Source organism: Zeus faber, assembly GCF_960531495.2.
Source record: "Zeus faber genome assembly, chromosome: 22".
NCBI classification, from domain to species: domain Eukaryota; kingdom Metazoa; phylum Chordata; class Actinopteri; order Zeiformes; family Zeidae; genus Zeus; species Zeus faber.
The window spans coordinates 13370454-13393254 of NC_137209.1; the positions used below are offsets into that span (position 1 = coordinate 13370454).

Here is a 22801-nt window from a genome sequence, read left to right on the forward strand (position 1 = left end):
TCGCGGTTGGAGTTGCCTTTACTCTGAAGAAGTGACCTCCCGGTGGGCCGGCGATATCGCGATATCGCGCAGCCCGGGCAGACATTTCACGGGTGTTTACATGCGGTACGGAGATGAATGGAACCGCATTTCCGTCGGTTGGTTCTTGACAATCCCATTTGCCTTTCGACGTAGAGCTGAGAGAGCCTATTTTTGGCCTCCTCCATCCCGTGACTGGATCATTTATTTATGATGTTGATCAGCTAACGCGTCTGCAGATTTATGAACGCAATAACGCGTCTGTTTAGCTGGTATTTATTTACACGGCGCTCACGTGTGTGTGTGGACTCGTAATGGAAGCCATTACTCTGCTGCCCCGCACTCCGTTCTAATGGGGCATTAGTATGCTCCAAGCGGCGCCATAGGTATTGAATTCTCTCTCTCTCTCTCTCTCTCTCCTCTCATTTGTTCTCCTCCTCGTTGCTCCCTTTGTGTGTGTGTCTCTCTCTTCCTCTGTCTCTCTCTCTCTCTCTCTCTCTCTCTCTCTCGCCCCTTGGTGCTTGAAGACGGTGAATTAGCTGCTGCTTTTCAACAGGGATCCGTCTGTAATGAAGCCTTTGTGTTTGTACGCTGAGCCGGTGCGGTTTTCCAAATTCAATTGGATGTTCTCTTCCCCCCGCCGCTCGGCTTACCTTCTCCCTTCCCCGCGCCAATCAGGCGTTCGCCGCTATTATCCCCCGTGTTCCTCTCCCGCTCTGCCCTGCGCGGTTTGCCGCTTGCAGAAACGCCCGTACGTCGGCGCTCGCACGCGCCCGTGTGCGGATGCCGAAAGACGCACAACGAGACCCAAACACATTATAATTCACTTGGAAAACACCCACAATAATGTGCATTTGATCCAATTGAGAGCCCCCACCCCACTAATTACTTCACTTCCTAATTGTGGCAGCACAATCACCTCCCCCTCATAGGCGTGGTTGGACCTTGGCGTGTGTGTGCCGAGTGTCAAGGGCTGGGCGGGGGCGGAATTTCACTGGCCGTGCCGAGGACCAAAGCATGACGTGCCGTTCGATACCTGCCTTTGATACCTGAGAAGTTGATACCTTCAATGTGTAAAAGAAGAAAATCAGTACGGCAAGAATAATTCTTTAGGAGTCGGCAGCAAAGTCAAGGTATCTGCATCGATCCTGGGATTTCATGACGCCACCCGGCCCAAGCTATGCCTAACCCGAGACCGCCCCCCTCAACCATGCGCCCCCGCTCTCTCCTTTATCTCCACGCCACTGTTTAGTTTCCTCGCGCGGTTGCCGTTGCTTCCTTGTGTTGTCGGATGAGCTCCTTCCTTTTGCTTTTTGCTTCTTTGAAGGCCTCGCTCGACCTCATCTGGTTTCTGGGCGAGCGGCCGTCTCGGCGCGTGGGAAGGAGCGCAGTAGCGACGGGGGAGAGAGAGGGAGACAGAGAGAGAGCCTCCGTCTGCTGCTCTCCGGGTGATAATGGAGGATGTAAGGTGAAGCTTGCCCCCGGACCCTCTCGCTCCCTTGTTCTTTGCCGTGGCGGCGGTCGGCGGCAGGTGCTAAAGGAAACCAAGGCATCAGTCTGCAGCGAGCATGCAGTCTGAGGGGACAAAAGAAAAAAGTAATAAATAAATAACACATGAATAAATGTTGAGGGAGAAGAATGAATGATATATGACTGAGGCCTTTCACAATGAATTAGGGGAGAGGCTCCGCGGTTGGAAATGAGCTGCGGAGACGAAAACTCTGCGGCGGATCCCAGCGTTTTTTTTTTTTTTCGTTTTTTTTTTTTAGGGGGGGTTTCAGATGAATCCCGCGTCACCTACTTTAGTTCCCATGTTAAGGATCTACGGCCTCAGCCTCTACCACGGCGGCAGCTGACACTTGCCTGCGTGCGTCAGCCGAACGGGGTTGCGCCGCTGATGTCACCATCAAGTTCAATCTAGCAGCAGCAAAAAATCAGCCTCGTTCTTGTTTTTGTTTTTAATTTATCCGTCCTGCCACTTTTTTTTTTTTCCCAGCAACTCCGAAACAGCCAAAATCTGTCGGCTTCGCCTGCGGCCTGACTTGTCATATCGGGCAAATATCTCCCCCGAAAAACTCTCTTTGACAGCAAGGTTTTATGTAAGGATTAGAGGAGAAAGATGCCAACGCGACAATTTGAGTCACAGTTTGACTTGGCAGGAAACAAAATCAGCTGAACAAGAAGCTAGAACAATAGTCTGGCCCGGGAAAGTAGCCCACACAGCATCGGCGGGTAAATCAAGGAGTAAAAGAAAAAAGAAAAGACAAGAGCTACACATACAGACATGCTGGTGGGGATCAGGGAGCGGTTGGCTTCAGATGCCACCGCTCCAAACGCTCATGGGCCAACAGGTGGGTGTTTAGCAGGTCGGATTGATGTGACGCAATCCAGTCAACCAATATTGGCGGTGGAGTTCAAAAATAAATGTCGACCTTCAGTCGCAGCAGGGATCACCTTATGTCCTTTTAGAATGCTGGTATTCCTTCTGCTTTTCCTATTTGGGCTTTTCGCAGAGTCCTTTTCAGGCTGTCGCTCCCCATTGTACCTTTCTCCCTGATGTGAGCGTGATGAAAACGGACAATCATTTCAGCCGCTGTGCCTTGACTTTTTCTGAGTAGGGAAGGTAAATTCCTGTGCTAATAGCAATCAGAAGTTCACATTTGACCATGAAGAAATCCAGGCCTGAGCATGGATTGATGGATAATACATGTTTAGTCGCAAAATAGTAGTTACGATCAGCCTGGCATCGGCAGACTAATTCACAAATGCATCATAATCACATATAGTTTATTTTTGACTTCCAAAGCGGATGCAATTGGATAGACCTACAACCAATCAGAGCACTGGATAGAAGTACAGCAACACGTCTTTCTTATCAACAAAATGTTATTATAGAAAGTATAGCGTCCAGTTTGTGTAATACTGTCACAATAGTGGATTCAACAGACCGCTCCACGTCGGCGGCAGCCATCTTGGTAAGGTGCCTCAACGACTCCCCTCTGCGTCGTCATCGTATCAAACCCGCCCCATGTTGGATGAACCCTTGTGATTGGCCCCGCCCCGGGAAGGTCGGGTGGAAATCTGTTTGAATGGGGGGGTGGCCAGGCGTATTCTGCAGCGCAAACGAAAGCTGAGCTGCAGACTGGTCTGGTTCCCAGGCTGGGTTGCGATGTGAGGTCACCTCATCGCCAGAAGAATTTCTATCAAGGAAAAAGCCACAAAAGTACAATGGTGGAGTTCTGTTTGTGATTTTGGGCCGGCTAATCAGCGCAGTTTCCTGTGGGATGCGCTGGAGAATCCCTCAGATTGATCAAGACGATTGCGTTCCATCTGAGAGATGGCGTGGAGCTCCAGGGACTGTCGGCGTTCTCTCATTTGATTGGTTTAGGATTGTTTTTTTTTTTTCCATCAACATTTGGCTTTATTCTTGCTCTCTCGGCGCCGGGGACATAGAGCGGTCTTTCAATTACCAGAGCAATTTTTACGATTTCGCTCCTGCGAAAAGGTCTATCATATTAAGGGCTTTATCGACACATATTAAGCACTATTTCAAGGCCGCCGTACGGAATAGGCCCACGATTAATAATTATGATTTTTTTTTTTACTGAATGTGTGAACAGATGCAGTGATATTTTAAGGTGTATTGAATTTGCCACTGTGGTATAAAGATCAAATGGGTTACTTAAGTCGAATGCTATGCTATATGAGTCTATGATACTACACCTACTTTGCAGTACTATTACTTTGCTTGATCACGGAGTACTACTGCTAATACTACGGCAACTACTAATAATACATTTAATTTATAATGGGCCTTTCATTGGGACCAATATCAAGCCGGTTCAGGAAAAAAAAAAGTCAGCTGTAGGAAAGCTCACGGTATAATTTCCTGTGATAGAATGTTGTTTGTTCAAAAATAAGATAAGATGACACTTTATTAACCCCTGTGGGGCAATTCAGGTGTCACAGCAACAAAAATCAGCGCTTTCTTGCTTTGCTTTTATTGTTACATTTGATGTAAAACACTCCGCCATACAGTACACGTCGTGTATGAAAGGTGCTATTCAAATAAAGGTTATTTTATTGTATTATTAGATAAGAAAGGGAAGAAGTAAGCTGAAAATGACAAATATAACATTATGTACACATCTCTCCAGAGTTAACATGGAGTAGCACTGTGCTGACTAACAGTGAGCCCCATGTGGGTAAACGGTGATGCTAAAGTAAGAACCAATCCATCTTCATACTTTTATACGTATATACTTATATACTTGCTCACGAGGGTGTAGCTCGTAATGTGAATCATGTGTCTCTTCCACTGGATATACCAGCGCGGCACGGACAATGTGTACTTCCAAACAGACCCCTAATTGATTACCTGCGTCAACCGCGCCCGCGTGGTGAGAAGGCTCCTTCACCGCCGTGTTCAAAACGCTTTACATCATTCACGCTTTAATGGCAACTCCCGTCCCGAGGAGATTCAAACCCGTTTGTTGAGATCCGGGAGTCCCCTCTTTCCTCTCGGCGTGACAGTTGAAGGATACCTCGACCGCCGCCGAGTGAGGCGGTTACTTTGTGAGCGAGCCGTTGTTGCAGCGCTTGTGCTGTACGTGAACGGTAGCTTAGGCTTTTACCGCTGGAATGACTGCGTATAGATAACCGCATTTTAATCTTGCAAGCAAATTTTCTACTGCTGCTCTTTAAAAAGGAGGAAAAAATAAATAAATAAAATCTTAGTCTTAAGCTAGGAAGGGGGATAAAACAATTGTTATAAGAATTTTACAACATATACATTGCTGTGCCTTTCACGTGAACTCTTGTACAGCATATGTGTACTCGGTTTGCCCTTCTAAATGCTAAGCAAGAGTTCACGTTTTATTGCTGTGCCTTTCAGGTTAACTCTTGTACGATGTATGCGTACTCGGTTTGTCCTTCCAAGGCTAAGTAAAAAAGGAAGTTAACTAGTCACTTTCTGTGTCGTAAAGAGGAGGAAGGAAACCTCAACAGATAGTCTGTCTCAACGAAACTGCCCCATCAATGATCTACGCAGTGACATCTACTGACCACCTCAGCAGCTCCTCAGGTTCCCACTCCAAGAAGACTGTATAAAAAGCTCAGCTCTCCGGTGAAAACTGAGCGCTTCCTCTGTAACATTCTGTTGCGTTGTTACACTGGAACTGCTCCTCTTGTACAACCTTGGCTTCTTTTGTACAAGATTAAATACTTTTATGAACCCAAAGTATTTGTCTCCGATTTCCTCTGTAGCGGTTAGTCCGTCCACGAACAAAGTTTATAGCTGTTAAACTTTAACAACGATCTTGATCATTTTTTTTGGTTAAAATCTTCCACGATAACGATGATAAATAGATCAATCTGCAGTACGGAGTCCGTTTTCCTCACCCCACCAAGACAGGACACGAACAACCAATCGTACGGCAGAGAAACAACCCTGTGACACGAGCAGCCAATCATACAGAGCGGAGAAACAACCGTGTGACACCAACAGCCAATCATAGAGCAGAGGAACACCCATGCTGTTTGTCCCCGCCAATAGAGAGCGATTAAAGAAAGGAGCCGCGATTTTCTGTGACGTCTGGTCTGACACGGTCGGATAGAGTCCCTCTTTCCGCTCCAAACGTCCAGCATATAATCACGGAGCACAGATTAGGGAACTTTTCTGACTCTTCTCAGATGACAATGATGATTATATTATTTATTTAAATGTAAATAATATATGTATATATAATTTATTAATATATTCATTTATTTATCTCTTTTTTTTGTTTACATATTTTGTTTTATATTTAATCTGTGCTTAGTGTAAAGCCATTAGAATACACTTCAAACTGTAAATTGAGCATGATTATTATTAGTAAATATTTAGTACAGCTTGATAATGAGTCGATCGACATCGATCAATTGAAAAAAAAACACTTTTGGCCATGCAGTCCAGCCCCAACTTAAGCCTTAAAGTGTTCAAAAAAAAAAACCTTACTTTTTAAAATCAATTTAGTTTCTCAAAGCCTCTGTAAGTAAAATGGACGATCTGGAAAGATGGACGAGTCCTTGTTCACTTGTAAAAACAGAACTGAGGGATTGAAAGTTTCAAATTGTTCACCTCCTTTCAATGCGCCCGTGCTTCGTCATACGCTGTGTTCGTGATTTCCCCAATAGCACTTTTGCTTTATTTGCACGGCCAAAAAGGTGCCAACGCATAAGTGCCACGTGCAAACGGAAACCTCCCGGTGGGAACGGGAAGCGGGGAAAAGGGTGAGACGCTCAACGGTCGAAACCCCCCTGCTAATCGATCATTAAACACCACATTTGGAGCTTTGACCCAATCAGACTTCACTGGCACCTATCAGGTCCAGGTCATCCCATTTTATGGCTCGGCAGTGCAGAATCATCACAGATTATCACGCCGCTGATGCGCTATAAGCCGGTTAATTGCTCGGTGGACGGGCGCAGGTCTTAACTGGGTGTAGTTTGCTCGGCCATATGGCGGAGGTGATTCCCCCAGAGAGCACTGGCTGCAACCCGCACAGGTGGCACTTTGCGTGTAAACACATACAAATAATAATAAAAATAAAATTGGAATTTATTTTTGTATTTTATATGAATTCCTGGGGTCTTCATTTACAATAGTAATTTGCTATGTGCGCTTTGTCTTGGGCGCCTGGTGCAAATACCGTGTTGATAGTTTTACATTGTCTTTTTTTTAATCTGTTTCCTCTGTTTACGGGAGCGATACATGGCCGGAAGGCACAGATTTATCCTAAGCCGGTCTTTATTTATTTTTATTATTATTATTTTTTTTCCTGTTGTGGTCGAGCAGTTATGCACCGAAAGCCACAGGCGAAGCATATACACACAGACACTCACCGCAAACTCGCAAAACACACGCACACACAACCACCAAACACAGAAAAGAAAAGTTCCGACACAAAACAGCCACGCAAGGGTGTTTTAACAACGTAGACACTGAACAACATGAAGACGCTGAACATAAGTTTCAAAATCGCAAACTCATACTGACAATGCGATAGAAATGTTCGAACTGCAGAAAGTAGTAACCTGAACTAATCAGAGAATGACCTCCTCCTTTAATTGAATCTGGAGCTCATAAATCTCCCCTCATCACCGTCGATTTAAATGGCACACCTGAAATAACGCCGCTGTTTTCAGGTGCATTAATGCTCATCTCCAAGTACGTCATCCGTCAGAACCACCGTGTAGTTTTTACTTTTCAAAGTACAATATCGCATTGGTCGCGCTGTTAAAGTACGCGGCAGCACCTATTACGCGTAACCCGCCGCTCGAGTGCACCGACGTGATGAAAAGGCAAAAAATTGGACTCTTAGCGTCCAAGTTCCGCCAGGCGTTTTCATTATGTTGCCTGCGGTAAACTCCCCGGTGCAAGAAGATATACCCACTCAAGTAAAAGTCAGCGGCAGCGGAAAAACGATAAGGAGAGTGTTGAGAGTGTTGCAGGTGCTAATATATATCTGAGCATCGTCGAGAGGAGATAGGAGGGCTTCTGCGCGAGCAATTATTCAGAGGCGTTATCTCGAGTGTAGCGTTGGGAGACATAAAGAAAGAGAGGGAGAGAGAAAGAAGTATTGACATCATTTGTTTGTGCCTGATGGGTGGGTGTGTGTGTGTGTGTGTGTGTGTGTGTGTTTGTGTGTGTGTGTGTGATTTGCTGCACTGATTCAACATGGACGACTCTCCCCGTTTGTCGGTCGATTCCTGACGTTTCACCGCTCATGATGCACGACTCGCGACCGATTCGCTCGTCACGAACAGATCTTTGAAACGGCTCGGGGAGCAAAGGAGTCGTCCGTCCGTTCGATGGTTGGTTGGTTGGTTGGTTGGTTGGTTGGTTGGTTGGTTGGTTGGTTGGTTGGTGTGCCTGCAGCCAGACAAACAGGCCGCACTGAGACTCGGAGGAAAAGCCGATTATCCTCGAGCGAAAACTCCGGGCTCTCCTTCAAAGTCGCGGGTCACGCAGTGCGCCACCACTAGAGGCGCTGACTCCTGAACCCAGATCGCCAATGAGGTGTGTGAACGGCGACTTTCGGCGCGAGCTCGTGAGAATTCACCGCGTGAGCCGCCACTGACCCGCTCGCCGGATCGAGTGATCGTGTGCCACTTCATACCGAGCAACCGCGCCGGCGCGTCCGTCCGTCCGTCCGGCACAAAACGCTGCTTTTCCGCAAGGTCGTCTTCCGCCGGCGTCCCATCGATCTTCCCCGGCACCCGCCGCCATTCGGCGCTGGACTCGGTTTGGACGCTGAATCGCATCGAGGGGCTTCAACCGAAATATAATTGCATTCTGCAGGGCGGGTTTGTCATAATTCATCTCGTCCTGTAATGATCCCGCCGAGCCTGTTTGAAGAGCGGATCAGATGGTCCAGCTCGTCTGGGTGCTCTTTCTTTCTTTCTGTCTTTCCTTTTCCTCTGGAAAGGGAGGGAGAACATTAGCGATGCTTACATAACCTGATGCTGTATATTCCAAACTGCGACGCACGCACGCACACACACACACACACACACACACACACACACACACACACACATCCTCCCCCGCAGAACCGGGCTGCATCTCCTCTCTCTCTCTCTCTCTCTCTCTCTCTCTTCTGCCTAACCTACTTCTGCCCAGAGGCTCGCAGATCAACACACATTCTTTTCCGCTTCCCGCAGTGGTCCGACTTTGTGTGCATCCGGGCGCGTGACGCCACGCGTCGCCTCCCATCTCCTCACGCGCGCCGAATTCCGGCCGCTTTTTGTCGTAGCGCTGCCCCTGCTTCCGATTTAGGAGCAACGGCCCAAAGAACCCCCCCCCTCCGAAAAAAAAATGGCCGAAAAGCACCCTGAATCTGCGTCCGCTTTTCACGAGGTGTCTTTTCAGTCGCATTTCGCCGTCGGTTATTCCGGGTTAGCGCCCCGCCCTTTGCTCCCGCCGTCGCCGCCGCCGCCGCCCTACAAAAGAGAAGGAGGAAGCGAGAGCAACAATACGATAGCGATGGGTGAAAAGAGAAGCGGAAAAAGAAAAAAAAAAAAAAAAAGAGCGAGAGAGATCGCAGCTGGGCTGGAGGGGGACCTCCCTCTCGTCCGCTTTCAGCCATATTGCCCAGATCAATATGCCACCGCAGGAAGTGCGCTCAGTGAATTGAGGGGCCAATAATGAGCCGGGCGAGTCTACAAGGCCCGCGAAATTAAACACATTTCTCAAGCAGCCGCAGCCCTCGCTAGGCCCCGACTCCCGGTAATCATGTTGGTGCCCGGCGTCGATGGAGATCGCCGGGCCGTAGCGGCGGGGGGGGGGGAAATATCCGGGGCTGATTTTATTTTTCGGTTTATTTCTTTTTATTTATTTATTTATTTAATTTTAGTCTTCTCTCTGCGCTCTCCTGGCGCCGCTCCGCTTCTGTATCATTTTTTAAAATATTTATTTTTATATTTTTTTATTCTGGGTGAGAATGGCCTTTACATCGGCCACGGTCAGGATATTAAAGTGTCATTTTTGTTTACCAAGCCATGGATTGTCGGCAGTTTTTTTTTTTTTGTTTTTTTTTGTATTTTGTTCTTTTGAAATTGTATTTATTTATTTTTTATCTCTTTGACTCAGAGCCGGCGGATGCCGGAAAGGTGTTCTTCTCAAATAATGTCAGAATTGTCACAGAAATAGTTGTTGTTTTTTTTAGCCAAGGACAGCCAGTTCGAATGGACACCAGCTCAATTGATGACACTTGAATTTGTATGATTCCCTCCTTGATGATTTTTGTTTGTTGATTTTCAAAGGTCGGTCATTTAAATCCCGCACGGAGAGGACCTTTCGTGGCATTGCCTTGGTGGGAATTAATTTGATGTAAATTAAAAAAAATAAATGCCACCAAAGTGGCTCAGTTTTGCTCGGCGGCGTTGTCATCTGCATTATAGCCGTGGCCTGTGGCGTTCAAATGTATTTACAGAAAACACTGTTCCCGGTGCTGCCTGTCACTATATCACAGCGAGCCCACTCCCCGTGCATCTATAGCAAGACAAAATGTTCTCTGTTAGACAAGCGCAGATGAGCAGAGGTGGCTTGTGGGTAAACCGGAGCTGGGGAGGTTGGCTCCCACGAAAGATAGGCAAGCCTCCCTAATAAGTAGCAAATATCAGGCCTGTGGCTTGAGCGAGGCAAATTGCTTTCCGACAGCGTATTTAAGATGGTAATCGACTGTCATTTACCACAGAGAAATTCCGTCAGAATTATTATTTGTGCCTCTCTTTGCTGACATCTCCCGTTCGCCATTTTCTTTTTTTCTCTCCCCATCCCATGCTCGAGCCGCGTTATTTCCCTCCCAGGGTTTCTGGAGCCGCTTGCACGACCCAAATGGGGTCGCATAAGCGTAAAAAAACCGTAGTATTGTATTTATAAAGTGTGTGTGTGTGTGTGTGTGTGTGTGTGTGTGTGTGGACCGAATGTTATTTGACATGACATCCAGCTTCTATGCACCGTTGTTTATACGAGGACATTGCCCAGACAACATCTCTCAACATGCATTTGGCTTCCAAGGCATTGACGTTGTACTGGCACCAACCTGTTGTGTCCTCTTGTGTCTTTGACGTGTGTGTGTGTGTGTGTGTGTGTGTGTGTGTGTGTCTGTTGACACACATTACAACCCCCTCCCTCACAAACTTCCACTCTAATTACATGTGGACTCATGAAAGACTTGGATTCCACGCCCGCATACACATTCAAGCGTCCCCCCCCCCTCTTTCTCTTTCGCCCTCCTCCCACAAACCAGTTGGCCGCCGTTGAAAAGGCAACTCGTCACCGGGCCACCGCTCGTCAGGAAGCAGAAATGACCTGTAATTGCACCTGCCATTGCCGCAATTAACATCCAGGGGAGGCTGGATTTATGCCGTCATGTATGGACTCTAATGGGCCCATTCTTCTGTGGAGAGACGGCACGCTGTGAGCTGCTGGGGTTCTGCGGGCCTACTGCTAATGTAGTAAACTATACCGCTAATATACACCATTTGCCAGGGCCGCTACGGGAGAAGGGCGAGATGTTTATGCCACTCTGCGTCGTACGTTTGGTCAAGTGGCCCCCCCAGCTGGGCAACCGACAGGATTGCTGTTCAAATCAGGTGTGGTCGAAGTTCGCTGGTACTGCTTCGATAAAATATACGCCGGGGTACAGTGGTCTCTTATAGGGTTCAGCAAGGGGGGGGTTGTTGTCTCAAGAGCAACACGCATCAACGCCGTCCCCTCTGGACTCGAACTAACTTAACGGAGGACAGCGAATGATTGGTCAAATCCTTGGACTGAAAAGACGTGGCCCAGCAGGGCCTTCAGGGGAGAAAGATCGTGAAGCAAACCCTGATGCTAACGCCTCGTGATAACACTTCTAGTTACCCCCTCTGGTCGCACGCCGATGTCTTTGACCATCTTACACAATAGCATCAACACATCAGTGGTTACAAGTTCAAAACAGACAATTGCCTACAAGGAAAATATTATTTTACAGTATATAGTCAGTAATATTTCCACCATGCAGGATGATTGTTTATGCTTTTTGAGCGAAAACGCTCCCGTGGAACTTTTTTTTTTTTTTTTTTTCAAACACTGTTGAAGAGCGAGGTGACCTTGGCAGTGTTGCTGAATGCTTTTCTCTTTCTCACCCCGGCCCACTTTTACGAAGGGCTTTAAGAGGAGAGTCCCAGTAGGCCGTATCGACGTCGAGGTGTCTCATCCCTCAGAATAGACACAATGGCCTGTGTCCGTCAAGCCAAATACTATCGTTTTCCCAGCCCCTGCTCCCCGCCCGGCGCCAGGGCAGGTTCTTACTTTTCACACCGAGATGGTGTTTTTCTTTGGTTCCTCCGGTCTTCGGAGGAGACGGCAAGACGGGGGGGGGGGGGTACGAAGAAAACAAGGAGGGGTGATGGTTAAGTACCGAAGGCCTTGGCTGTGGAAACACAGGTCGTTTTTTTTGGGGTGGGCGTTTGCAAATATCATCAACCCGGTGCAATGTCACTCAAGGCAACAAATCAAACAATGGCAAGAGGAGCTTCAGATGCCACATTGAACTGCCTATTTGTTAGAGCGGGGGCAAGGAAAACATGGATTAAGTACAATATGGAACCTTTAATATGGGGTATTTACCGTTGTGGTCTTTCGCTCTCTCGTTCTGGGTCTCTCGTCTTTATCTCCCCCGTTGCAGTAATTCTGCCATCCCGTGACTTTTCCTCAAAACCCTTTCGCTCAATCCATCTCTCCTCCCTCCTCGCTCACTCGCTCTCTCTCTTCCTCCCTCTCTCTCTCTCTCTCTCTCTCTCTCTCTCTCTCTCTCTCTCTCTCTCTCTCTCTCTCTCTCTCTCTCTCTCTCTCTCCCCGTCTCTCCCCTTAGATAAGGCCAGTAGAGCTCGGGGCTGCCGGGCTGGTTAATTGGAACACAGTCTCGGGGGCCTGGCCAACGAGAACCTGTTCTTCCTACCAAAAACATCTCCAGGCACAAAGACAACCATATGCAGGCCGATGGGCATGCACAGACAGGCCGCGCACAGAGCTGAGATGGAAAGCACGCATGCACGGGAAATGCAGACCCTGAGAGGAGTGCCCAACCTCAAACTTTGGCGCTGATTGACACACTGCGGTATGTGCGTACACACACACACACATACACACAAACAGAGACACACATTGTAAAACATTAGAACCCCCAGCCATAGATGTTGCTTCACTGCAGAAGGCCGACATTGATATTCATCCGTGGCGGCTATCGCCTTGCACAACAACAATAACACAGTGCAGCCTAACCCAGGGCGCAAACAACACACCAATTCATCCGCGCTTTAGCATGCGCTTCCACCTGAGTCATTGGGATTAACGCCCGCAAACAAGGCCCGACCGCGCCCGTCAGTCGCCGCGGCCCCCGAGGACCGAGAGCTCGTGTTGCCGGAGAAAGTCGTCGTCCCGTTCTGATACGCAAATTGTGAAGTCCAAACGAAGGCGAACGCGAATCTTAAAGCCTGTCAGTGTCTCGCCATATGACGTGGGAAATATTTCTACAGTTCCGTTTTCGGTCATTGTGGATTCTTCGGGGGCGTCGGCACAGGCGTGGCGCCGTGAGGCGGGCGAGCGTCAAATCGAGAGCGAGAGAGAGAGAGTCCCAAGGATCGGGACGTTTTTCGGGGGCCATCAGTCATGCAAGGAAGTCGCCGGCATCTCTCTCTCTCGCTCACTCAACCCGGCCGCCCCCCCCCCCCCCCCCTGCGCCACCGCCGCGGAGATCTGACGCTGCCGCGGCGTGGAGCGCGTCTTTCAAACCCCCCCCCCCTGCTTGGCGCCAGCGGGGACTGCGTATCGTCTCTTTTTGAGCCGGCGTCTTCTCTCTCTCTCTCTCTCTCTCGCGCTCTGTGCTTTTTGCCCTCCTCCACGCTGAGCCTCCGCCCCTCCTCCCTCCTCATCTTGTCCTCCTGCCCTCCTCCCCACCCCCGCGTCAGCCATTTTGCCGCCTCGATCTTGCGGTGGTGATGATGCCGCTGGCAGCGGGTGGCCCGCCTCCGCCGCCGTCGCCTGTCGCCCGGCGTCCCCCTGTGTGGCACCGATCAGACTCCGAGAGCCTCCGGATGGTAGCGGCGCCTCTATTCAGTATCATGTACGGATCATAAACCTAACGAGGAAAGTCATGGTTGGGCATTGCCTGCTCAAACCCCTTAAACAGCGCGACGGTAATATCGTACTGGTTGTTTTGTTGTGACTGTTCGTTGATCTTTTTCTCGACTTGTGCGGTCCAATTGTGATATTTTACAATTCTGATACCTGGGTAAACATAATTGCAGTGTATCGCTGGTGTTCTGCACAGAAATAGATGAATATCAGATTAGAAGGACCGTGACCGTGGGAAGACCGCTTGTCTCACAGTGCCACGCCCTATCTCTATCAGCCCATTCAATAGGCACCAGTAGAACTGGAACAATACAGACCGGTAAACTCCCGCCCACCAAAAGTAACGCGCAGTTAGTCGACGAGCGTTGGCCAAGCTGGCTTCGACGGACGGCCGCGGCTCACAAGGTCACTGAGGCGTTCGAGCGTGATTATTATTTCATTCGGCGAGCTCCCTCTGTTTTCCGCCGAAAACATTTTCTGATTTTCTCCAGAATTGACAAAGTAACCATGACCGGAGGTTGCCTTGATGGTGTTCTGGGTCTGCGTGCACGGACCCAGTACTAACAAACGACTGGAGACTACGATTTAAGAACGGATGAACTTGACTTAACAGGCCTGATACCGAGGTGACTGTTGTCTAACTGCGGGAGAATTTCGGAATTCCTTTTAGTCGCGCCATTGCGATACCAAAACGAAAACACCACTGAATCGAAAAAACTTAAGTTTAAAACTGTGACTCTGCTTTTCTTAAGAGCTGTCTAAATGAACTTACCTTGACTGAAAAGCCCTGATACTGCAGACAACTGAGACGTTTGGATCTTTTATTCACCGCACTGCTGTTTTAGTCGTCAGAAGTCTTGACTTCTAACTTTTTTTCTTTTACCCAAATAAAATAAATCTACTTGAGATTTTGGCAGTATTGACTGGGCCTTGTGGACGAATAGTATCCCATTATTCATAACCTCTGGTAAACAGCGCCCGTGTTTCCCACATGTTTCCAGCCGTACGCTTGTTTCTTGGCGATCGAGGACTGTGGGGTCGATGCCTCGGCAGAGCTTTAACGTGTGTGTGTGTGTGTGTGTGTGTGTGTGTGTGTGTGTGTGTGTGTGTGTGTGTGTGTGTGTGTGTGTGTGTGTGTGTGTGTGTGTGTGTGTGTGTGTGTGTGTGTGTGTGTGTGTGTGTGTGTGTGCGCCCCCTGTTCCCTCCGCGGGGGGGCGGGGCTGCTCAACGCGTCTCCGCCTCCCATCGATCCCGGTCGAGTTGAAGCCAGGTCTCTCACGCGCCAAGGCTTTCTTGTGAAGAGGCCTCCATTACCGACCAACGGTTATTGATTGGCTGTACCCAGGTTGATTGTTTGGCGAACCATTAAGGCCGAAGCAGGAAGGTGTGTGTGTGTGTGTGTTGATCTTATGAGATCTTTAAAATGCATTTAGCGGGGCGCAGCTCCCTTCACGTCGTCATAAGGTGTGCCGCAGTCGACCAAATTAAATGAGGATGTGTGTGAAGTGCGTCGCTGCAACAGGGCCTCAAAAACAACCGGCGCTTTAAGAGCCCGGCGAGCCGAGCCCTTGGCGGTGTGGCGCAGGACGAGGCCCGTCGAAGGAGCGCTCGCTCAGTGGGGGCCGCGTCCTCCCAGCTCCCGTTTGATTTAAACAGAAGGTGCCGCGTAGATTTTTTCGGTTCATTATAGATTCTTTCATTCTCTCTTATCGCCCCCCTCCCCCCCCCCGCGGACTTCAATGCCGGGCCCGGTCGCTCTGCGTTCCTCTCCTCATCCAATAATTCTCTCTCTCTCGGTCTCCCTCTTTCCCACCGCTGTCCGCCCCCACCCAGTCATCCCTCTCTGTCCTGTTCGGGTTTTGTCTTTTATTTTTTTAAAGGAGCCCCTGCGTGCTCCTCTGGTTAATTAACACGCAGAGGCGGCGGCTGCAGCCCCAGCAGCCCCCGTGCTGACGGATGCTGCGCTGCGCCTCGCACGCCGACAAGATTTATGGCTTTTGTCTCACTGGGATACTGTGTGTGTGTGTGTGTGTGTGTGTGTTTGTGTGTGTGTGTGTGTGTGTGTGTCAGGGAGCGTCTGACTGTGTTCCTCAACATCTCCGTGCGTGTGCGCGTCCGTTGTGTAAATGTGGGTGTGAGCCCAACTTAACGTCGTTTGACCGGTGCGGCAATGCCTTTCTTTCCCCTCTGAAGCCTTCTCCTAATCACAGAAGGAGAGCGTGTGTGTGTGTGTGTGTGTGTGTGTGTGTGTGTGTGTGTGTGTGTGTGTGTGTGTGTGTGTGTGTGTGTGTGTGTGTGTGTGTGTGTGTGTGTGTGTGTGTGTGTGTGTGTGTGTGTGTGTGTGTGCGCCGTCCACCGTCAAATCGTATATATAAACCTCCCGCTTTGGTTGGTTTTAATTTGATTCACCTGAACTGTGCTTTGGCTTGTTGGGTGGATGACACTCCTCAAATCGTATTTGAAGCTGCACATTCTTTTTTTTTTCCCATCATCTTTTTGCTTATACCTGATCAGTGTATTCAGATAAGATCAACCTTTTAGTCCCACAACGGGGAAATTTACATTGTTACAGCAACAGAAAGGGGGACAGCAGGAAATAGAGAGCATATAAGGGTAAGCACTATAAACAATATAAAATAGATAGAAAAAAACACCATAAATAGTACTAAGCGTATTGCACATATCTTGACACATTGCACGTCAGGGATTGTACTTTTCTTTTTTTATCGATAAAAAATTGTACTTGGATTTTCCACACACGCCCTTCTCCGACATTCTCAACGGAGAAGGCGGACCCCACCACCAACATTGGAAACAACGTATAGAGGAAAGACATTAGATGTTTCTTATGAAGTTCCAGCCAAATAAATTATCAAATATGAGCCTTTTCTTTTTTTCACAAAATCATCTTACGGATAAGCGCTTTAAATGAAGGCCGGAGGTTCACCACGTGCTCCACCTCCTTTTGGCTTTACTTGCCATATTCCCCGAATCTCTCGCTACGTGCTCAGAAAATTGACATACAGTAGAAACATACATTCAGATAGAGAGATATGTGAATGGACAGACAATCGGCGATCAAAAAAAAAAAAAAAAAAAAAAAGAGACGAACCGAATCCACCAAAGCCCCCCTCGCCCCCCCGTTGAACTCCTCCCGCACCGCGCTGTGCGGGGATGTCACCGTCTCAGCTTCAGCTGATCCTCCGTGAAGCAGAGGATGCCGGGTGAAGAGGGGAGATGAAAGGCTGGCACAGCTTCACACAACAGGTGCACTTCAGCCCCATGGGGACTCTGGAGTGGACCAGGGGCAGAGGAGGAGCACGACAAGAGCCAGATTAAGCACACACACACACACACACACACACACACACACACACACTGATGCGTGGATAGCCATGCACTCGCATACACAACGACCTGAAAATAATAATGCTTGAAAACAACCACACGGCGTCGGCGAGCAATGCCGTCCTCTGCGGGGGGGCAGAGTTGTCTCCCTCAATAAATCATTGTAAACAGTTTTAAATAATATGAAAATATGCGTTGAAAGCACGTGCACCAATTTTAGACGCAAAATGACACGTTTCAAAAGATTGCGTGTCCCCCCCCCCCCCCCCCTCGTATGCCTCACAGTGGTTTGGTCCACTGCCACCCCCACACGCATTCGGCGAATGTTGTGCATGAAAAGGGTCGGTCGTACCGGTGCGGGGGCGGCCACGCCTACTAATGCATGTACTGTACGTCTACGGAGGCAGCGAGATCAGAACGTTATATGAGATCAGACGTTGATCTACGTCGCCGAGCTCCCCACAGTTAAAATCACCATAACTCGACGAATCTTAGAGCCGTTTTCAAGTGCTTCCGTTTGTTACAAGTGCCTGATGTGTCTTAATATACAGAAGACTTACATTTAAAATGCCAGTTTTCATACCGAGATTCGGCATCTTTGTAGCTGGTAACAGCAGGTGGGAGTCTCTGCCCACAGGTAAGGGTTCAGGGAGGTTGATGGATGTTTTATTTATTATTAAGATGAACAAAAAGGCTCGTCGGCCACCAGTATACAGTAATATTTCTATAATATAATATTTCAGATGGACTAACCCTACATCATTCGGTTCTAAGTATATTACTCTATGTATATATCCTACTGCATGTAAAATGGCTGTCATGATGTCATTTTAGAAAAAAAACAAAGACTTAATTCATAAAAAATAATTACAACAAACTTATTTTGAAGTAAGTCATTTGAAAGTATTTTAAAATATGAAGTGCGTTGCTGGCGGGCTTCATATTTGTATACTGTATATACTTTACACATTGACAGCAAAACATTTGAGATCTGCTTCTTCGGGAAAACTAAAACAAATTATCTTTTTCTTATCTCTTATCTTCTCTCCTACTACTGTAAACAACCGGCGTGCTGCACAGCCCTGAAGTTATTTACCCATCAATTATCCAGTATATATAGTAGTAATAAGGGTTTCCCCCCTACACATTTAATACGACAGTATTCCCCCTTCAGTATTGTCCCCTTCAGTAGTACTGAAGGGGACACTCTTGAGTAATGTAATGTAATAATGTCATGTAATTTTTACTGCCCCCCGCAACAGTGAAATGAAATATCCGCCCCTGTGCAGCGGGGTTGGTTTACAAGACTGTGCCAATGTTCCCGGCGCAATTACATGAGAGGAAATGGGTCAGAGGTGGCACACGAGTCCTCGGGGGGTGTTATTGGGACACTGGCCGGGGTCATGGGCTCCCAGGCCCTTCGCCGCTCGTCGTTCCCAACCGCCTTAACTCCGCGGCTCGGCCAAGACTGTGGGACTCTGCAGCTCCCGGCGCCACGGGAGCCGGGGAGGAGCCGCGCCTCGCGCTCGCCGTCACGGGGGACTACTGCCGGACACAGCACGGTTGACCTCAAACGCTGTAAGCGGGTGATGCTGGGAGCTTGGCGTACAGTATGAGAAAATAGATTTTGCCCCTGTGCCTTTGTTAGCGGCGCGCCAACGCACTGAGGCTAACGTCTTCTGGCCTCTGAGGCCACTCAACCCGCGTTGCATGTCTCACCAGCGCAAGGAGACAACCGGCTCGCCGGGGGCTCTTAGGGGTTGCTCAAGGACACCCAGGCAAATAAGCCAGGAGTAGCCGAGGGTCAAATCCAGGCGACCACTCCTACCTCCGGAGCGAGTGCTGCTCGCGGGCAGAGGACCGAGGACAAAGCAACTTATTTTTCCGCTGATACATGTTACTACTGGACTGGATTGGTAAAACGGCAACATCCCATATTTGAAGACCAAGATTGGCACTGGCAGCGAAACACTTGATTACGAGCCTCCTATGGGCATAAAAATGAACGTGCGCCGTCGCAAGGGGACAGTCAACGTCATTTCCCCCATTTCCGCCGCTCATTCGCTCCCAACGCACAAACGTACGGAGCGATCCACGGGAAAATATCAAGGGAACAAATTCACCACCACGCGCACGCAAACGCAAGCCCATACGCACAGGCACGCTCCCGTCGCACAAGCCTTCGGGCTGCGCCTCTCTCGGGGCTTGTTATGCTCCACAGCGTCCTTAAGAGCTTAACGGTAGCGCAGGGGCCAGCCCGCCGATGCCGCCACGCGAGCAAATCCCTCATCGGAGGAGCCGGTCCAGACTCCATCGCCAAAACGATGCTCGAGTCCGTCTGGGTTTTGCCAGACTCACCGGCCAGGCAGAAATAGCCCCATGATGCAGCCGGTGAGGGGGGACGATCCAAATTTAGATATTGGCCCGAAAGAGACGCCGATATGCATGAAAATAACCCCATTTGATTTAACAAGCACGACGGCAGTTTTGCACGATTGTGTATTTTCTTGTAATTGTAACAAGTCAAAAATGTAATCTCTCTTTTTATGAGTTGGAGCTTCAATACTCCATCCGGTTAAAACAACAGTCTTGTGGTATGGATATTATTTTGGATTTAGCTGTCATGGTGATATGGATATCGAGTTAGTTGATAGTAATAATTCCTATGTATTATTGAAACCCTATATACCCACAACAATAAATTATCCTGTGCATAGAATTGCATTTTGTATATTCTGTACGTTTTTATTTGTGTAACTATTTCTGTTTTGTATTTTTGGGCAATTTGTATACAATTGAGGATTTTTAATTGTAATTTAAAACTTTATTTTTACTTCTGTTTTTGTTTTTATTTGTATTCTCCATTTTTCCGGAACGTGTGTGTTTGATCTCGGCCTGCTTTTTAGGCACAGCTTACATTTATGAGGTGTGTGTGTGTGTGTGTGTGTGTGTGTGTGTGTGTGTCTGTGTGTGTGTGTGTTTAAAGAGATCTTATGCCAACATGCAGATTGGACTCCATCACTCAGCGACCAAAATCATCCTTTTCCTCCTCGAGGCGCGCTCTTCCTTCCCTCGCTCGCCAACCCCAATGCTACCCGGAGGACAAATGGCCCTCGATATTATTTGCTCGTGTCTCCCTTTCTCTCTGCCTCCATCTTTCTCCGTCGCAAACAGAGCCCACTTCGACACGTTTTGGATTGCGATCACGCGGCCGTGCTTTCATTCTCCTCTTCTTCTTCCTCGTCTTGTTCTCCTACCTCTCCTTCCCCTTCCACCCTGTGCGGCTTTGACTCATTGACGACGGCAATGTCTGAATCGGGGCAGGGTAGCAGCGGCTTAATTGCCGCCCGCGTGTGTGTGTGCGCGCGTCTGTTGGAAATTAAATCTCACTCAAGTAATATAGGGGAGCGATTCGGAGGGGGGGGAGTCAAGGGCCGGGGTCAAGAACAGGCCTGCTGGAGGCTGACTGCACCACGGTGCACCGGCAGCCATCTTATCTTACCATTTGGTTTAGTGGCAAGTGTGTTAACATATGCGGGCCCATGTTTCTGTGTGTGTGTGTGTGTGTGTGTGTGTGTGTGTGTGTGACAGAGAGAAGGGGTGGGGAATATGGGCCCAATTTGACAGTTTTTCCACTTTCTGATCATTACATCATTTTGCTGGCGCTTTCGTGCAAAGCGACTTCCAACATATTCATACACAGATGTAGGCGGCCATGCAAGGCTCAAGTTAAGTGTCTTGCCCAAAGACACTGCAGCATGCTACCAGCAGGAGCTGGGTGCCGAACCGGTAGGCAACCCACGTCACCTCCTGATTTGTCTCTTTATGGGGCTGGAATATCTGAGGGAGTTAAATAGAAATGTTTGTGTTGTCGTGTAAATTCGAATTCCTTGAAACTATAAAGGTCAAACAACAATCAGAACCCATCAGGTTAGGCACGTCAAACGGATTCTTCTTTATTGAGCTCAAGAGAAGGCGTCCGACACGCCCGGGGGCGTGCCCTCACATGTCTTTGTGCACAATGGCTTTTTATACAGTTCCGAACTCTGACCCATAAAAGGAGTCCTCCAGTTTCAACAGAGCTTCATGTGATTGGTACTTCAAGGAATCCGATAATGTGCATACTGTTTAGGAGAGCGGGCGTGGACACGGACGGGACACATGACCTCCGGGGTGAAACGGACGTTTTGCAGTATTTTCATCCCGAACACTCAGCTTGACTTCTGTCCCAGAAATCCCCATCCCCTGACCACTCAAGAACCAACACGGTCACATCCTTTCTTCTCATATACAAACAAACAAGGTGCTTGTTTGTAAGATTCAGTGAAACAGTCGTGGTCGGTGATTGTCCACCACAAACCCCCCAGTCGGCTTCTTCTACACGTGTGCTGTCTCGCAGTGGAGTGTCGAACTTTCTTGGGTTATCGTGACTGTGAGGGACCGAGCCATAGGGTGCAAGGAGTCGCAGGTAGAATGGGCAAAAATTGGGATTTATTGACCAAAAAACATATAACCAACTTAGGACGGCTTGCAAAACCAACACGAAGGGGAAACATAACTTACGTAGGGCTCGTACAAAAATGAGGTTGAAGGAACTGATACAGGGTCTACCGTTAAGACGACTGGACACACCAAACCGACCGAATCAAGTGACTCAGGAGGGAACGTATAAAGCATACTAAAATACACGAGGGGTGAGGCAAATTATTTAATGATTCAACTCATAAAATAACAGCACACGTGTTTTAAATAAATGCAAAATAAATCCCAAAAAACATTAATCTTTAAAAAAATCATTAACGTTATTATAAATAACCGTAAACCCCCCGCATGAGGTTAACCAGAATGGATTCCTCAACAGCTCCTTCCATTCACTGTGCAAGCCCTACGGCTGTGGCGTTCTTGTCCTCCCCCAACAGGCGAGATGGCATGAGCATAATGAGCAAATGTATTGATTAAGTTCAATTAAAGTCCTATCAATAAAATATGTATGTTACATGGCCTACAAAACCAATGGGTCAAAATTAAGATTCAAGAGGTTTATTTGTCACATACTTGAACCTCTTGAATCGTAATAATGACCCATAGGTTTTGTAGGTCATGTAACATACATATTTTATTGATAGGACTTTATTTTAACTTAAAGTCCTATCCAGTGTTATGTGTTTTAACTTTGCACGTGCATTATGAATGGAGTGCGTAAAAAGATATTATGGTGTGGGGGAGGCAGTGTGGTTTAAGCAGCCACACCTGTCTTGGGTCTAGGGACCCTCGGACTCAAAGACTCAGGCGGAGATGTTGCAAACACACCAGTTTATTGTAGAGAGTGGCAAGATGTAACGAGCCGGGAGGAGATGGACACATGTCATGACATAGGCTCTCCCCGTGTGTGTGGGGATGGGTGACTTACCTGTTGACGGCCGATTGCTCTGACGAGCTACAGGCGTACAGCCACCCTGATCCCGGGCCCAATCACCTAGACCCCAGACAGGTGTGGCTGCTTGAACCACACCATCCATACACCGCAAATACATTCTGACAAACAGAGGGAATATATAATGGCCCGTTAAACCCTAAACTGTGTGGGCATGGGCGCGTCCATCACAATGGCAATAAATTCTCCCGTGTAGCACATTCTCCACTGCATACAGTACATGATGCAGGCTGCAGGGGCGTTTTTACCGCATTGCCGAGTACAACACAGCAGCGTGCGGTTGTGAGTAATCAGATCTGTTTTACTGACCGTGTTGAAAACCCATGTAAACAATTTGC

The 22801-nt window shown here is 48.3% G+C and overlaps 1 protein-coding gene across 1 annotated transcript in view; it reads left to right on the forward strand.

The window, feature by feature from the left end:
- Nucleotides 1-22801, forward strand: part of nrxn2b (neurexin 2b) — a 677945-nt gene that overhangs the window by 59743 nt on the left and 595401 nt on the right. The window lies entirely within an intron of this gene.